Genomic DNA, 6,497 nt, shown 5'->3' on the forward strand with positions numbered 1-6,497 from the left:
CGAAAGAGGAATTCATGTAGATCCAGCTAAGATCGAGGCAATCAAGAAATGGGAAGCGCCCAAAACCCCGACAGAAATACAAAAGTTCCTAGGATTAGCTGGGTACTACAGATGCTTCATTGGGAAGATTCCAAGATGGAAAAATTGGCCCAAATCTACATCGACAAAATTGTTTCTCTACATGGCGTATCCGTATCTATCATTTCTGATAGAGATAGTCGTTTTACATCACGATTTTGGTGGATGTTACAGAAGGCACTAGGAACCAAGATAGATTTGAGCACAAATTACCACCCTCAGACAGATGGGCAGATGGAGAGAACAATTCAAACATTGGAAGACATGCTACGAGCGTGTGTCATTGAGTTCAAAGGAAATTGGGATACTCATTTGCCTCTAATTGAGTTTTCCTACAATAACAGTTATCACACGAGTATCCAATGTGCTCCATATGAAGCTTTGTATGGATGCAAGTGTCGTTCGCCCTTATGTTGGACATAAATTGGAGACAGACAGTTGACTAGACTCGAACTTATCCAGGAAACATCTGACAAGATTGCTATCATCAAGGATAGGCTTAAAGCTGCCAGAGATCGTCAGAAAAGTTATGCGGATAATCGTCGAAAACCATTAGAATTCCAAGTAGGAGACAAGGTACTTTTAAAAGTGTCGCCTTGGAAAGGGCTTGTACGTTTTTGTAAGAAAAGAAAACTAAGCCCGAGATATGTTGGACCCTTTGAAATCATTGAAAGGATTGGTCCGGTGGCGTATAAACTTCAATTGCCCCAAGAGTTAAGCGCCATTCACGACACATTCCACGTCTCCAATCTTAAGAAATGTCTAGCCGACGAAGCATTGATAGTACCCCTGGAGGAAATTAAGATCAATGATAAGCTGAACTTCGTTGAGGAACCAATAGAAATCCTTGATAGGGAGGTTAAACAACTTAAGCGGAGTAAGATCCCGATTGTGAAAGTTAGATGGAACTCAAAACGCGGGCCGGAATACACCTGGGGGCGCGAGGACTTCATAAAGGAAAAGTATCCACAACTTTTCCCTTGCGACAACAAATGATGACATAGAATGAATTTCGGGACGAAATTCTTTTTAAGTGGGGGATACTGTGACAACTGTCAATTCAGGTCATTCTCGGACTCATGAATCTTTATAAAAACCATTCATGCACAACATGCCATGGCCTAGTAGTACAAATTAGGTCCAAATCTTGCATAAACTAGGATCCATCTAAGACCTAGGACTAATATACTTGACACTTACGATTCTAGTAAGTTGCTTAACTACAATAGGAAATGCCAATGCTATAATTTGAATGAAACTTTCAAGCTTTGTTATAATTGAAAAAGGGTATAAAACCCTAAAAATAAATTAAAATATTCTAATTATACTTCAATATGATGGTGAATATCAAACAATATTCCAAAAACCCTAAAGAGCTAAAAATCCAAATTTATAAACCTTAAAGCTTAAAAACTTTATAAAACTTGGCTATAAACTTCCAAATATCAAATTTTATTAATCAAATTATGTATTATACCAATGAAATAGAAATATAAGTTATCATGCATTAATCATAATTAATTAGTTAAAAACAAGATTTTTAAATAAATCAAAAATTGCTTAAAGAATCACTTTTATAAAAATTAGATTTTTATAAAAATTAAGGAGGGATTTTTTTATAAAATTTGAATTAAGGAGAGAGGAGGCTTTAATGCCTCAAAAATCTGGCCATCTTCCCTCTTCCCATTCTCTCTCTTCCCCAAAACTTCAATCATTAACTCATTTCCTACACTCTACCTCTTCTTTCTTCACTCTCTCACACTCCACCCTCCTAACACACACAAACTCTCTTCCTCTCTCTCTCTCTCTCTCTCTCTCTCTCTCTCTAACTCACGAAATTTCTCTCATTCCTCTGCCAAATTTCGAGATTTTGAAGACTTTGAAGTGTTCTTACTTCCCTCAAGATCATAACCAAGGTAAACAACATCATCTTCTTCCATAGTTTCATGATTCTACTTCCTTTTCTTCTTAGTTTTCTCTTCTTTTCGGATTCTATGCCATTCCATGGCTAGAAATCTTTATTTTTTTCCCTTGTGGTTTGTAGATTCTCACCATAATGCAATGCATGTGTTTGAAATGGTGAAAATCAGGGATCAAACCCATGCAAGGAGTGAAAATGATGCACATATGTTCATGTGACTTCAAAAACAAGTATTACATCTTCTTCTCCATTTCTTTTGTGTTCTTGCATGATCAAAAGCATTTAAACCATTTCTAGTACATTTTGGATGCTCATTCACTCCATGTATGTGCTAGAAATCAGACTTTATCAAAGGCATGCATGATGTTCTTGTCAAAATGTCCTAAGGATGCACTCAAAGCAAACATGCAATCTGCCAGATTACATTATTCAGCTTTGAACGACCATATCTCGGTCATTTCTTAACCAAATCATGATATTCTTTTTGTATTGGATAATTCCATGAGTTAGCGTTCAAAACCAACTGGTCTCACTGTAAAAATATTACATATCCGAATTTTGGCAATTTTTACAAAATGGTTGTGCAAACAGCTCTTTTTCTATGATCACCATTTTTTCCTTGCATGATCAATGGCCTTAAACCCAACCATAAATCTGGGGAAAAATGCTTTAGAAACTTAACATATCCAGTGAATGATGGTAGAAATTTCGTGGCTTAAAACCCCACTGAATGGGCTACATAAATTCATGAATTTCAGCCACATTTATATCTCATTCACCATTGTTTCGGTTCAATACCCCTATTTCCCTTCTGATTACATTTTGAACATTTTTCCGTTTGAAAGCCCTCATATTTATGTGATAATCTGTGAAATACCAAAAGCTTTTATTATTTCTATGATTTATTAAAATTATTGCTAGAAACCAACGGCATAAATCACATAAAATACTTCCAGAGGTCAATAAATCCGGAATAAATTCATGGAAGACCCTTATGATGGATAATGACCCCTCACTAAATTTCATTAATTTTTGTTGCTGTTTGGTAGGATTTCCGATTTTCTTTTTGTTAGGATCTAATAAATCACAAAACCACTTTAGAGAGTGAAAATCTAACAATTTTCGCATACCTCATCTATGATGGATGACTCAGAAAAATAATTTCAACATTTTTCATCATGCCTTGCTATGCTTCCTAATTTTTGGTAATTATAATGGTTTAAAAATAGGAAAAATAGTTCTGATTATCCAAAAATCATGAAAATTTACCAGAACATCATGTTGTACAGTAGGAGGTTACATAAACATTTTGAGGATTTTTCTCCACTGTAAACTATTTTTCTCTTAATTTCTAAAGTTAATTACACTTAAATTCACATAAATACCCAAAACTGAATTATACAATATGAAAACCACTTTTGGTATTTTTCTCAGGTTATTTATACTGTAAATGATGTTACAAAAATTTTTGGTAATTTATTTTAACTGTTTAATATTATTTCTTCAATTAATGATTATTTAAAGGAATAAAACAAGGAAAAATAGAAATACCTACTGAAAAATATCTTTTATATTTTTTTCCAACCTATTTATGTACAATAACAATTAATTAAAAAGTTTGGGTAATTTTGGAAACTGTTTTCTTTTTATTTCAATTTTTATTGGAATAAATACTCAAAAATCATAAAATATAATTAAACAGCTTGGAAATCCATTTTTATAATTTTTCCAGCTTAGTATTGTCTAATAGCAGTTAAATAAAAAGTTTGAGAATTTTTATCCTTTGAATGCTATTTTTCGTGAATTTATGTTGTTAAGAAGACTTAAAAATTTGAAAAATAATTACCCATATTAAAAATTCAAGGAAAATTTTCTGGAAAACCTCTATTGTATTTACAATGAAAATACAAGGTTTGACAATTTTTGGATACTTTTTGATAATATTTTATATTTTTAGGAATATAAAACACTTTTAAATGTGTAGAAACACCTTTAATTTATATTACTAAATCTGGAAAATTAATATTCCAAAATTGTAATTAATCGCACGACTTGTAGAATTTCATTATTTTAGAAAAAGTGTAACCAATTAATATAAAATTTAATACTAAAACATAAATGGCATTTCACTATATGTAGAGTTTAGTATATTAGCACTAGATTTCGATATGGAAACTCACTAGTGTGTGTTTGATGTCGTAGGATCCCGGTAGTAAAACGTTAATGCATTCCGAGACACTACTTGTATCTACTCGAAACATTGTGAGTATTCACACACTCCCTTATTTTCAGTTTTTATGTTTTGGGGTGGAAAAGCATGTACAGAAAAACTATTGTTTGCATGTTGTATTTAAATTGATTATTATCAAACATGATTGCTATTGTATTGCTATGTTTCTTTATGTATGTCTATGCAACACGGAACATGAGAATTTATCGTACTAAGGCCCTTCCCTTATCTCTAACCATTAACTCTTTGAGCCAATGGTCATTATGGATAACACTATTAGGAATTGACAACTCCTCACTCGCCCGAATCGCTGGAGTGCATGATACCATATTCATCTATGGAACGATAAGCATAGATCTCGATAGGGCTTCAGTCATAGGTTTGGTTGAGACTCATTGTTTGCTCATACACATACAAACCCGTTTCTCGTTATAGCAATAAACTTGTATTCATTAATAGCAATCAACTTTGTGTCTCATTAAAGCAATGCACTTGTATTTACGAAAAGCTTTATTCAAGCTTGATTTATAAACTTGTGAACTCACCAACTATTTTCATAGTTGACGCTCGTTTTACATGCTTTTTCAAGAAATAATTAGTAAGTGGATGTAAAGATTCATCATCATAGAGCATGTTGCATCGTGTTGAAGCTATTATGAAGTTATATTTTGAACAATGTTGTTTTGGAAAAACTTGTACTTTGTTTCTTTTAAGCTATGGGTTGTACACTTGTAAATACTACTATGATGGTGTATCTTTATCTTTTGCAATGAAACCGTTATCACTGTCATATCTTGCATTTCCGCTTTAGCGGGTTGTGACATTTACCATGAAAATCCAATATTTTCTAACATGTTTGTTGTTTTCTGTATGAAAGGTACATTCTGTTTGAAAACCCTGGCTACCACTAGTATGTAATGTATGATCGTTTGGAAACCCTGGTTACCACCAGTAAGTATAGTAATTTTATTACCTAAAATAAGACTATAGAAGAAAGTGATCCCGTAAACAATGATTAGTTTATACCTATTGTGAGTCGTATAACCATACTAATTTGACCTGTGACCTCCTTGATGTTCTTCAGGCATCGTACGAATACAAAATTTGTCACCCCAGGCTTGCCCGCCTAACTATAGCTAATAGTTCAGGTGCGGGATTGTCAGCCCCAAATAGATCTATTCATAAATTACCGGTGAGGATTTATTGGTACCCCGAGGGACGAAAACGAAGATAGTCTCACAATCCTGTATTAACTAGTTTACATGCTGTTTGGTTGTTCTCGAGTTCGAAATCGTTTATAGCAAGGTAGAGTATAAATAATTATACATAAATTTATTATTTAACATGATACTCTAGTTTTGTATTCATAGTAATGGATAAACTAAATCTGACATAGTTTATGTGTTTGAATTCGTAAGACTGATTTAGAAATCCCAAACTATACCCATTATAGTTTGAATGTTTAGTCACATTCGGGTATGGTTTTGAAGACTATGCAATTATGATTAGAAAACATCCCTTATGCTTCGTATATTACAAAAGGGATAATTTTATCTAAATGTTTGGTAGAAAACAGTTGTAATTGCATCAGTTTTTTAGTTTGGAAAACCTTTATGTATAGCTTATATCCCCCCACCCCCTTAAAACATGAAAAACTCGGAAAACTATAGTGGTATGACTCACCAATTATCGTAGGATCCGAATGTTTGTTTGGTTAGGAGCGTCGAATGTCAACCGATGTTTTGTACGCGAGTGGACCCTATTGACATATATTGCACATATATGCATTAGATTGAGTATTTCATGACAAACCATGATGGAAAACCACCCTAAAGACTTGGAATTACTAGAACTAAGTGTTCTATGCCCCATAATTAGGGATCTTTACAAGTTTAAGGCCAAATATGAGCATTAGAGTGGGTGTATGGCCATAAAGGTGAGTGTGCGGCCAGGGTGTGCGGCCAGACTATGTGTGCGGCTACACACAGGAGTGTGCGGCCGTACAGAGGGTGTGTGCAGCCATACATAGGAGTGTGCGGCGGTACACTCCTCGTTTGAGCCCGAAATGTCGATTTTTGAGGTGTTTCAAGTTCCAAACCAAGTCTTAATTCGAATATACGGGCCTAAATCTCACTTTGGAGGGTATTTGAGTGTGTGCGGACACCTTATGAAGGTGTGTGGCCACACTCGTTCAAAGGACGAAGAACATGATGAACATGCAAAATTTTAAGCCTAAATTTAAGTGTTTTACCTGTATAACAAGCTAAA

Source organism: Lactuca saligna, chromosome 4, assembly GCF_052625555.1.
Source record: "Lactuca saligna cultivar CGN05327 chromosome 4, ASM5262555v1, whole genome shotgun sequence".
NCBI classification, from domain to species: Eukaryota; Viridiplantae; Streptophyta; class Magnoliopsida; order Asterales; family Asteraceae; genus Lactuca; species Lactuca saligna.